Below are 13,157 nucleotides of genomic sequence, written 5' to 3'. Positions count from 1 at the left end.
AATCCACTGTATGATAAATCTTGATCCACAGTTTGACAGTTTGCTCATCCCATAAAAAAGTTTCACAAGGAAAAAATAAAAAATAAAGTGATTAAAAAAAAAAATTTCACAAGGACCATCCCAAAGTTAGAAACTCCAGAAGCAAAGACATACCATGCATAAGAAAGGAAAACAACCAGTGCTCCTTTAGGAGCACAGACTCAGCATAGACAAGAGCACGGACGTCACCCAACTCCATGGAATAGAATCCCTCCACCACCTCCCAAAGTATCCTCCACAGTCCTCCATTTGAAACCCTCTATCACTATGTATAATTTGTGTATCCCCGACTCCAGTATTGTCACTGGGCTTGGTGCCAGCCTGCTGTTACCTTCAGTGCCCGCAGGAGAGTTGCTTCCACTGGGTACTTGTCATATGCAGTGAGCCCTGCTACCTCTGCTTTCACTAGACCTCCCAAAAGGAACCCCCGATATCTTGGATCCCTACAGCACTTAAGTGGCACTGTGTTCTCTGCAGCCCTCAGTGTCCTAATGCTGCACTGTGTGTTGTGCAGGAGAGTATGAAATATCCTTATCTGTCTTGTCCAAAGTGCTCAGACATGGTCTCAGGTCCCAGCTCTGGGAACATTCTGCATGACCAATCTCTCCATATTGTCCAAAAACCTCTCTCCCTTGGCCGACTCTGGGCTCTGGAAGACAGATGGAGTACCTAAAAGAAGGCTAGCCTTGGGAAGCCCCTGGCGGTCCAGTGGTTAGGACTCACTGACAGGGCCCAGGGTTCAACCCCTGGTTGGGGAACCAAGATCCTGCAAGCCAAATTAAAAAAAAGCTAGCCTTTTGCGCTGTTAAAACTAGCCTCCTGCCAACATAGCTCCAATGTGCTGAAAGGATGTCTGTCTCCTTGGCCTTGAGTTGCATTACAAAGGCTCCTGTCTGTTTTCACAACCTTAGTACATACCAGGAATCATAAAAGAAATGTGAGAAAAAAATTTGCCCATCCATTGGACTTCCCTGGTGGCTCAGTGGTTAAGAATCTGCCTGCCAATGCAAAGGACACGGTTTGATCCCTGGTCCGGGAAGATCCCACATGCCTCGGAGCAACTAAGCCCGTGTGCCACAGCTACTGAGCCCCCATGCCACAACTACTGAAGCCCGTGTGCTGCAACTACTGAAGCCCGCGTGCCTAGAGCCCGTGCTCCACAATAAAAAGAAGCCACCGCAATGAGAAGCCCATGCACCGCAATGAAGAGTAGCTCTCGCTCACCACAGTTAGAGAAAGCCCGTGTGCAGCAACAAAGACCCAGTGCAGCCAAAAAAAAAAAAATTAAAATTAAAAAATGAAAAATAAAATATTTAAAAGAAAGAGTATATTAAAAAAAAATTAGCCCACCCATGCCCTGCACCACTATGTCTCCTAGAATTTTAAAGAAACTGTACTTTCTGTTTATATTTACAGAATTTCACACTCTCTCTCTCTCCCTCTCTTCACCAGTTTTCCCCAGCAACCCATGGTCATGAGCCCATGCGGAGAGTGGAGACTTGGCTCAATGAAGAATGTGAGTAGAAACATCATGTGTTACTTAAAATCTTTCCTTCCTAGTGATGACTAAGGCTTTGGTACTAGGTTAAGCTTCTCTGCTTCTCTCTTTAAATTATGACTTTTTTTTTTCTTTTTGGCCGCACCACATGGCATGTGGGATCTTAGTTCCCCAACTAGGGATCGAACCCACTCCCCCTGCAGTGGAAATGCGAATTCTCAACCACTGGACCACCAGGGAAGTCCCAAATTATGATATATTTTAAGCATACAGAAAATACCAAAATTATATAAAAGATCCACAGTCCTATTCCCACCACCCAGATATAATGAATGTTTATATTTTGTGGTGTTTAAATTACAGGTAAAGTTAAAGACATTTCATTCCCCTACTTCTTTCTGAAGAGGTAGCTCCTCTGTTGAAGTTTTGTGTGACCCCAGTGCATGCTTTTATAACTTTATTAGACATTTATGAACACATAGCTATGTATAATATTGGTTATATAATATTAGATATACAATTCATGTGTCTATAGATATTAAAATGTTAGCTATATTGGTTTGGGTCTTCAAGTTGTACATTAATGGTATCACACTATGTTACTTCTTTTCTTTGCTCAACAAAAATATTTTTGAGTTTTATTCATTTTCTTGCATATAGAGCTTAAGTAATTTTAATTGCTGTATTTTAGAAATAAATATATCACAATTTATCCATTAGTTCATGTCAGTGGACATTTAGATTGTTTCAATTTTTTACTATTACTAATAATGTGTCACTGAGAGTTTTTGCTCTATGGATCTTACAATTGAGTAAAAGTTTTTCTGGGTTAAATTCCAAAAGTGAAATTGCTGGATAATGGTATATGCATCTTCAACTTGCCATCTTCAATATTGCCAAATTGACTGATCTCCAAGCTGGTGGTGCCAACATACACTCCTTCATGCTCTCCCAACATTTAGTATTATCAGTCTTTTCTGATAATCTGATAAATGTCAACTTATTTTAAAATCTGCACTACCCTAATTACTCAAGAGATTGAACATCTTTTACCTAATTATTGATCATATGGGTGTCCTCGTCTGTGAATTGACTTTTCACATCTTTTGCCAATTTTTCAATCTTTTCTTTCTTTATGAATTTGTAGAAATTCTTTATATATTCTGGATACTAGGTGGGTTGTCTTTTCTGAAATAGAAGTTTTAAAATATCTGTGTAATCAAATATCTGTGTGATCTATGTAATCAGATCTTCCCCTTCAGAGTCTGTGCTCTTGGGGTCTTGTTTAAGAAATCTCTCTCTCAACATCACTAAAATAGGCTGCTGTATTTTTTTCTAAACATTTTAAAGTTTGCGTTTTATATTTAGTTTTTAATTTACCTGGACTTTGTTTTTTGTTTTTGTACAGAATGATACTGAAATCCAGTCTTATCTTTCTCCATGTGGTTAGGCAATTGCTCTGTCACCTGCCCATCTATACGTGGCTCTGGTGTGGGTTATCTATTCTTTTTCTGGTATTTTTGTTTCACACTAAACCATGCTGTTTTGATTACTCTAGCTTCATAATGAGTTTTGCTTTCCTGCCCCTTTCTTATTTGCCTTGAAAACTATGTTGCCTATTCTTTACTTTTTCATATGAAATTTTGGATCAGCCTATCAAAGTCCATGAAAAACCCTGTAGGGATTTCAACTGTAATTGCATTAAATGTAAAGATTAGTTTGAGGGAGAAATTGATACTGTTGAGATGGCAATTCTTACCATTCTTGATCATGCTGTAGTCCCAGTTTACTTAGGTCTTATGTGTTCTTCACTGAAATTGGTTTACTTTTTTCCCATAAAGATCTTTGCATCTTTTGTGAAATTTATTTCTTGGCATTTTTGTAATTATTTGTTGCTAGTTTATAGAATATAATCGATTTTGGTATCCAGATCTTGTATTCAGCAACATTACATGATCTTAAATGTGCTAACTGTAACAAGATTTTCATGTCCACAATCTTTAGGGCACCATGAGTACCCCAAAGTCAAGACTAATTATAAAGTCACAGTTGAGACTAAAAGTTACAGAGTGACATCTAGAATTGTGTTTGTCCTTTTCAGTCCTTTTGTCTCTTTTTTAAGTATCTTAGTCTCTTCCCTTTCTCCCCGCTCTCCTCTCACACTGACTTGGACTTCCAGTGACTTGTCTGAACATAGTTTTAATAGTCAAGTCGTACAACAAGGTTCTGAAGAGAAAACGGTTGACCTTTCCCACCAGTTTTGGTAAAATCAAAATTAATGGTTTAATCATTATAACCAGATAAATATTATTCACAGTAGGGCCACACGTAACTTTTTCTCTTCTTGTATCACATGTATTTGTCTTAGAGTTTATAATACATCTATTAACTCCCGAATGATTTCTCTGTTGTTGGTTTGGCCTGGTGATCATTGGCTATTGGTTCATATTTAAGAGGAGGTACTGAAAGGCTGGTTTCAGCCTCTGAGTGTATAAGCAGGGTTTATTGACCCATGGGTATTACTTTAAGATTATTTATTTAGTTACAATTGTCAGTATTTTCTCTCAACTATTCTACTGAGCTGGGGTGGTGCTATGAAACAGATGTTTGTGTCCACCCCTACCCCCCAATTCATATGTTGGAGCCCTAACGTGATGGCATTTGGAGATGGGGCCTTTGGGAGGTAATTCATTCATGAGGATGGAGACATAACGGGATGAGTGTCCTTATAAGAAGAGGAAGAGAGTTAGTCCTGTCTTTTGGCTCTCTACCATATGTAGATACAATAAGGAGATGTTTATCTGCAAACCAGGAAATGGGTTCTCACCAGATCTGCCGAGCACCTTGATCTTGATCTTAGCCTCCAGTACTGTGGAAAATAAATGATTGCTATTTAAGCCACCCAGTCTATGGTTATTCTTGTTATAGCACCCCAAACTGAATAAGGTGGGGAGGGGATATGTAAAGGAGTTATAAGCAACCCATCAGGAAAAGGGGCTGCAGGTCTCCCCATTAATATACAGATTTCAACTTAACTCTTCTGTTTTTAACCCAGCCCCTTGCCAAGTCTAGGATCCTGGAGTCCAGTGCCCACTCATGACAACCTCTCCTCAGAGTAAATCTCAAGTCATCTTTCAGAGAGTTGGGGGAGGGGAAGAGGAACAGTCACCTGCCCATAAGAGCCTTGCAGGGAATTTAGTGAGGGGTGTCTATAGCTTCCTAGTCAGATGTGTAAAATATCCTCTTGTTTTTAGTGTCATACCCCTTCCCCCCTGTTCACAGTTACCCCAATTCCTGAATCTCTGTAGAATTCTATTTTCTTCTCAATATTTTTACTGTGAGATTAAAAAGCATTTTTTTTTGTTAATACAAAAAGTTGACAAATAACATCATACATGTCTGTTCAAACATTACCCCTACCCCCAGTTTCTTGTTTGTCTTTTGATCTTATTTATTGGGTGTTTGTCATGCAAAGTTTTTTTGTTTTTTAAAATGAAGTAAAAAATGATGGCTCTGTTTTGTGTTACAAAAGTCTTTCCCACTTCATGAATGAAAAATTATTGTCATGTCTTTTATTCCAGAACTTTGTAGTCTCTCACCATCTTTACATTTTGGAGGAGGATTAGCAATTAATGTAAGATTTCAGATAGTGGCAAGTATCCAAAATGATTCTTTCTTCCCAGCAGGCTATTTAGTTGTTTCAGCATAATCCTTTGAATTACTTATCCTTTTGATGATGATTAGAAATAGAACTTCTACTTTAAATTCTTATTTGACTTAATGTCATTTCTAAGCTTCTATTCTTTTAATAGATTTTGTGTGTTTGTGTGTAAATTCATGCTCCATTATCACACCATTTCAGTTATTACTGTAGTTTAATAATAGGTTTAACTATCTGAGGTTGCTAATTTGGGGTTTAATAATAGGTTTTGCAATCCTCCTACAGCAATCTGGAGAATGTCTCAGTAAATGCTCAGGTCAAAAGCCTTGCAGTAATCCTTTCTCTTTTTCTTACATGCTATATTCAGTCCATCAGCAAATCTGATTTATTCTATCTTCAAAATATATCCTGAATCTGACCAATTCACTACCATTCTGTCCAACATGAAGCCGACATCATTTCTTTCATCTGGGTTCTTGCAGTAGCCTCCCAAATGGTTTCCATGTTTCTGTGCTTGGTGTCCCTATAGTTCGTCTCCATACAGAAGCCTGTGTTATATGTAAATCAGATGTCTGCCTCCTGCTCAAAAACCTCCAGTACCATCTGATCTTACTCAGAGTAAAGACAAATACTCACAAAGCTCTGACCTCATCACCTCCCACTCCCTCTCAGATCCAGCCCCAGGGGCCTCCTTGCTATTCTCCAAACACATAAACAAAAAACACTTAGCATAATTTACTCCAGGTCTTTACAATGGCTGTTCCGCCACCCATAACTTACTTCCTTCAGATGTCCATTTATGTTGGAGGCAGAGAGGGAAGAAAGGGAGAAAGAAGTGCAAATATGCTCGTGTCATAATTCTTGAATAGGTAGTAGTTAGACACTATCTAAAGAAATAGAGGAGAAAGTCTATTTCATAATAAATGTAACAACTAAAATAAAAATATGAACTTCCCAAAATTGTCAGATGAAAAACACATACCAACACAAAACAAGCGTAGAGCATGTAGTGACAATCTATTTAAAAAAAAAAACTAAAAATAAGAAAGAAATCATTTAAAAATGATAGAACTAAGACTCATCTAACTATTGTATCCATAGATGGAAATATGTTAAGACCTATCTATTATGGACATGTATACACTGATGTGTATAAAATTGATGACTAATAAGAACCTGCAGTATAAACAAACAAACAAACAAACAAAAAACAACTAATACTAAACTTTCTTTGGGTTAGTTGTATGGAAATATGTTAATATAAATGTTTCAGACATTACATGAAATTTCTAAAAATCTTATATGTTCTGGTATAATGTTATAAGTCATAATTCTAGTTATTACTTTAAAATGTATATCTCAGAAATAACTAAATTTCCTTGTCAATTGCATTATTATGAACTTTCATCAAATCTTTAACCGTGGTCATTTTAAAGTCTTTTGTCATTTACAGACAGTTCTGGGTGTACTCTGATGCTTTTGCAAAAATGTTCCTATAAAAGGGTTTTATCTTTAAGGAATTCATGGAAAAGACTCTGACAAGTACAGGTTTCTGGTAACTGACTATACTGCTGAACTGAATGAATAAGCATTTTCAGAACTCTAATGGAAAACTGATGAATTTATAAAAGTGCTAACAAAAGATCAAGATGAAAAAAAAAATTAATTACGTGGGACTGAGTGAACTGATGAGGACGATTATAATTTTTGTGATTTTATGTTTGAATAAAAAAAAAAATCCCACAAGGACTCAGAGGCGAAAAATATACAAATCAATTTTCACTGCAAAGTAAAGGAGCTGTTACAGTGGAGGATTACTGGACTGAATGTCAATATTATGACATAGCATGAGTGTGTTTCGTGTTTGGTAATTGCAATCATTGTTGCTTTTGTTGTGGTCATCCATTTACAATGCTTGGGGTCAGTTTATTTATCTCTTGTAAAAATAAAATACAGAAAAAAAAAAAAAAGACTCCAGCTGAATTATAAAACAAAGAACATTCTGTACTTCTCTATGTATATTCTGCACATAGAGAAAGTACTAAATTAAAATTACTCAGAAACTTTGTAAAGAAAAGGATGAACAAAGATATTCTAGGAAAATACAAATAAAAGAAAGTAGGGGTTCCGATATTAATATCAGATGAGATTAAATTCTGGAAAACAATTACAAAGATGACACTTTATAGGGTGTGCAATATACAATGAAGTTCTTACAGATAGTTATGCCCAACTTATATGTACAATTTGACCAAAATTGTTGGAAATTGCAGGTGAGGGTGGGGGGCGGTACCAGTGGCAGAGAATCCAGAGGCCCCTGTATTGCTCTCTATGGCCTTGAATCATCGTTTAAGGACCACCTTCACTTTTTAGGACATATCCAAATACTGCCTGTAGTTATTTACCTTATGTTTTTCTTTAAAGTGACACATTCCTTAACTGAAATAAGTTTATAATAGTAAACTTGTTTTATATTTTTAAAACATTTTTACAATATAAAAAATGGTAAATGTGAATGTCTTATAAAACAGGAAGCTATTCCTCAGCTCTGAGAATGTAGTTCTATTTTACCAAATTATTTAAATGAAGCCAAAAAACTACCTTATTACATAAAATCTGATTTTTCAATGTTAGCTTAAAGGGACAAACGAAACATGCCTGTGACTCTTTCACCTGTGGGTCTACCAGTCCTTTGTGTTAATAGGTGCTGGGGACACACAAAAGGAATCTTCCTCCCGGACTCCTCCCTCCAATATCAGCCAATGGCTCCTACAACTCAGTGCCCTCTCCCTCTTCTCCCTTTATCCTCAGCCACTGATAACACCACTTATGACTTATCTGGACTGTAAACTCCTTAAGAGCAAGGATTATGTCCTAGCATCCCTCTCTCCTTCCCCTCACCTACCAGAGTTTCTGGTACTTACCAGGGGTCGATGCATTCATTTGTTTGTTCACTCATTCAACAAATGTTAGGTAGCAGGGAAACAGAAAAGACTTCATGGCTTAAGTGAAAAGGCTTATAATAAGTGTAATAAGGACTCAGACAGAAAATATGCAGAGTTCTGTGGGCTGCAAAGAAGGGGCACCTAATCCTAACTGAGGGAGTAGGGACGGCTCCCAGAGGATGCAATGTGTGTCTGAACTGATTCTTTGATTCTTGGAGAAGTTGTATTTATTAAAAAAAAAAAAAAAAAGTGTGGGGAGGCATTCCAAGAAGAGAAACCAGCTTGGTATGGGATCTAAATTAGATTGGAATAGCTGATTTCTAGAGCATGAGTTGGGAATGTTGAATGATGGTGCTGGAGGGTAGTCAGGCTTGGTCACAAAGAACTACATTGAATCCTTAACTTCCTAGGACACTGGCACACTACACAACCTAACACCTCTTCACTTTGTTTTCAGTGGGTTTCCCCCAACGGCAGTCTATAATTTCTTACTTCTTCTTCCTTTTTTTTTTTAAACAAACTCTTAAGCATTTTAGTATGACTCAGTTTATCTTTTTTTTTTTTTTTAATTGAAGTATAGTTGATTTACAATGTTGTGTTTAATTTCTTACTTCTCATTTCCTTACTGGCAACATCTCATTTATCCTTCATGTACCAGTTCAAATGCCAGTTTTTCTGGAAAGATGATCTCAACCTCTCTGTAACCCTTAAGAATGGAATTTGAATTGACTGAACTACTGTACTCTGCATATACTTTTATTTTAGTTGTAATTATTTTGTTTTATAGTTATTGTTATTAGTTTTCCAACTAGGCTGGAATCGTTTTAAAGTCAAGGGCCATTTTTAAGTACATGTTTGTATTCAAAGCATCTGTTAAGATATTTCATATTTGTTCCTTGAATGACTAAATATCTGCATATTAGTGTTTTGGGAGTGCAAAAAGAAAAGGAGATTGTCCTTGACTTCTCAGAGGAAATAGTATTTGTTGGACGTTGAGTATAAGTAATGTTATACACAAAAAAGAGTGAGGGAGGGCATATCATGCAAGTGGAATAGCAGTAGCGAAGATGTGATTTCTTATTAAATCATTTGGGTTAAAATGATTGCCCAAGTGATTAGTGGGGATAAAGAAACTTTGATGGCATTTGCATAGGAGGAAGGTTGTAATAAAATTCGATTTCACACTGAACTATTCTTCTATTGCTTTACCTGTGTCCAGACATTTTTGAGGTGGTGAGGCTATTTGTTTATTTGTGCTAGTGCTGTTGAACAGATGACTATGACAGGTCTTTTATCCCTTAGTGTATGTATTTTAAGACTCAGTTCATGTTTGGCTTTCTCACACAGTCTTTTCCAACTACTGAAACCCAAAGGGCTCCTTTATCCTTTCTGAATTCCTCTGGACTTTTGGCTGGTACATCTTCCACAAAGGCATGATTATTTCTTTTGCAATTGTACACCTTATATTTTGATTTTTATCTGTAAAGTGACTTTTTGAGTTGCAGCTGATACATATAAAACATAAATATTTACCACATATATAAATACAGAGAGAGAGAGCTGACTCTTTATTTCATCCTCCCAGAGAATGATGAGTATATTGAATCCTTCTTACCAAGAAAGAAAAAAAAATCTCATTACTCTTTGGAACATTAGAAGATTAAGGCTAGAGAAATGTGCTTCACTTGAGAAGTGTATTATTTTAAATGTTTCCTATCATTTAAGATGTGTTTGAAGGCAATAAGAGATTAGAAAATTTTTTTGATATTACACATGGACTTTCATGAAGCTCTTCCCCTTCAAGTGTGCATTTTTCTTTGCCTACTGATAAAGAACAGTCTCAGATCCACTTGCTTTGATCTGCTTATTATTTGGAGTTTGATTCTGCCCTTAGGGTTTACATTCTCCTCTTTTTTTCTTAGGACACTAATAAAAACTTAGCTGGATGAAAAGGCTTCTTTGATATCCAGTGGTACACTCCCATTAGTCACCCATACTCCAGTTTTCCTAATCTTGATTAAATGTTAATGAGAAACTTTTGCAAAAGAGACTTTGCTCCACTATACCTAGTACCTTGCCATAGAAATGTGTGGCCAGGACGCCCCCAGGTGGTCACTGTAACAAGTACATGGGAATCTTCAGAACTTTGCATTTCTCCCTAGGCTTTTTCATCCTTCGGAGCAGATATTAATAGAAGAGGCTAAAGGACAAAAGGGGAAGGAGAAAAATGTAGGAATGTTTGGGTTACTTCTCTCAGCTTAAATTTCCAATCTCATTATCTTTGTGTGGTGTTTATTGCTTCTGTTTTTTTTCTAGTTTCTTGTTCTGGATGTTGATCAAAGTGTGTAACAATCCAAGCAGCCTTACACTCAAAACTAACTCTGCAACTTCCCTGGTGGTGCAGTGGTTAAGAATCTGCCACAACTACTGAGCCTGTGCTCTAGAGCCCGCAAGCCACAACTACTGAAGCCCGTGCTCCACAACTACTGAAGCCGAGTGCCCTAGAGCCTGTGCATCGCAACTACTGAAGCCCGCATGCTCTAGGGCCTGTGCTCCGCAACAAGAGAAGCCATCGCAATGAGAAGCCTGTGCACTGCAACGAAAACTAGCCCCCGCTTTGAGGCTAGCAGCCTCAACTAGAGAAAGCCCGTGTGCAGTAACGAAGACCCAACACAGCCAAAATAAATAAATAAATAACATAAAAATAAAAAACAAGACAAAACAAATAAACTAACTATGGTTGGTTGACTATAGTTCTGACCAAACAATAGTTTTTGATCAAGAAAAAGTTTCTTTGAATTGAAATGGTCATGGTAGATGCAATAGTAATGATTCCTACAGCATTCTGATACACTGTTAAACAGCTGGACAATAATGGACAATAATGAGTAATTGAGTACACCTACCAGCTGTTGAGCATGGTGTAAAGTGCTTCACATGCATTTCATCTTCACAAAGGCCCTGTGAGATAGTCCTATTATCCCTGTTTTGTAGAGGCTCAAATAGGTTAAGTGGTCTGATCAAGTTCACACAGTGGAAAAGGCAGAGGGCTTATGAAAGGAGCGAGGCCCTGTGGGGCAAGACTCCAGCCTCCATGACCCTCCCTGAGTTCCAAAGGGTGGATTTGGAAGAGTTGCTAATCAAGGGAGAGGCAACCAAGAGACCACATAAGGCAAGATTAAAGGGGTCAGAGAAACTCATCAAGATTAGGAGAATGGGGCTTCCCTGGTGGTACAGTGGTTGAGAGTCTGCCTGCCAATGCAGGGGACACGGGTGCGAGCCCTGGTCTGGGAAGATCCCGCATGCCGCGGAGCAACTGGGCCCGTGAGCCAAAACTACTGAGCCTGCGCGTCTGGAGCCTGTGCTCCGCAACAGGAGAGGCCGCGATAGTGAGTGGCCCCCGCTCGCCGCAACTAGAGAAAGCCCTCGCACAGAAACGAAGACCCAACACAGCCATAAATAAATAAATAAATTAATTAATTAATTAAAAAAAAAAGATTAGGAGAATGACCACCCGAGAAGAGATTAAAGGAGTGAAGGCCCTGCTCACACCCTAATATTGTCAGAGACCCCACCCTTGAACTACTGTTATAAACCCTCATCAAACCCTCTGGGGTTTTCAGCACAGGAGTACAGAGAAGCTGAGCTTTTGGTAACACTTAGCTCTTTGCTTTGTTAGGCACCTTCCAGCATGCTCACTGATGGGCAGTGAATACTGAGAATGATTTTGGCATAAATGCCCACTTAACCTTCCTCTTCAAAATTACTTTGTGGTGTAGCTTAATTTAATACATCACTATTTCTACTGAGATCATGAAACATTTCTGTACAGATCAGGTGTTTCTTCATTAGGCAGTGACAATACATAACACCGTTGATTTGACTTCTTGGCTTTGCTGGTGAAGTGATTAAGGTTGAATACAAGATCTTTTAAATTTTGGCTCAAGCAATAAGGGCCGGCCTCTTTTACTAGGGTTTAATCCTGACTTTGTCCTTTCACCTGATGAGTCAGGGATGACAACTGGATTTCACCTTGCACATTAAAAGCCAGAAAAAAAAAATACTATTAATGAGATCGTGCCACAGGAAGGTACACTGCAGATATAACAAGCAGTAGAACCGGTCAAGGCCATCTCAGAGAAGAGGAAAAGGTGGATCACTCCCAGCCTTGAAACTTGCTGGCTCTTCTTCCCCTTCAAACATTTACTCATCCTTCAGCTCTTGTCCTGACCTCTGGTCCTGGATTTTTGCCCCTTGTGCTCTTACACTTATCTCCCTCATATCTCTAGTCATATTAATAATGGCCTGATTACTTGTCTGTAACACCAACCTTCCCCCTTACTAAGAGCTGGGGGGGTCAATAAACTCCATAAGGGCAGGAATTGTTTCAGTTTGTTACTAACAGCCTGGCAAACAGTAGGTGCTTAATAATTATTTGTAGAAATTGCTGTAGAAAGACGTTGCAATTTTAAAACTGCTTTTTTTCACCACATGCAGAAAAATAGGAGACCTTTTTAGAAAATTGTCTTGGGGAGGTTAACAAAGTAAGTTTGCCAATGTTGAGTCATTTCTCTGTGTTATTTATGTAGAAGATAATTCTGAATACCTTCCTATACTACTTTTAGCAGGGGACATAATTTTAGGGTAAGGAAGTCATGTGTGAGATGATACCACAATAGATGCTTTTTTTTTTTTTTTTTTGGCAGCGTTGGGTCTTCATTGCTGCTTGCGCAGGCTTTCTCTAGTTGAGGTGAGTGGGGGGCTACTCTTCATTGCGGTGCGTGGGCTTCTTTCTCACTGGGGTGGCTTCTCTTGTGGAGCAGGGGTCTAGGTGTTCAGGCTTCAGTAGTTGCAGCACACGGGCTCAGTAGTTGTGGCTTGCAGGCTCTAGAGCGCAGGCTCAGTAGTTGTGGCGCACAGGCTTAGTTGCTCCATGGCATGTGGGATCTTCCCGGCCCAGGGCTGGAACCGTGTCCCCTGCATTGGCAGGCGGATTCTTAACCACTGCGCCACC

The sequence above is a fragment of the Balaenoptera musculus genome, chromosome 16, assembly GCF_009873245.2.
Source record: "Balaenoptera musculus isolate JJ_BM4_2016_0621 chromosome 16, mBalMus1.pri.v3, whole genome shotgun sequence".
Taxonomy (NCBI): Eukaryota; Metazoa; Chordata; class Mammalia; order Artiodactyla; family Balaenopteridae; genus Balaenoptera; species Balaenoptera musculus.
This window is presented reverse-complemented; position numbering follows the sequence as displayed.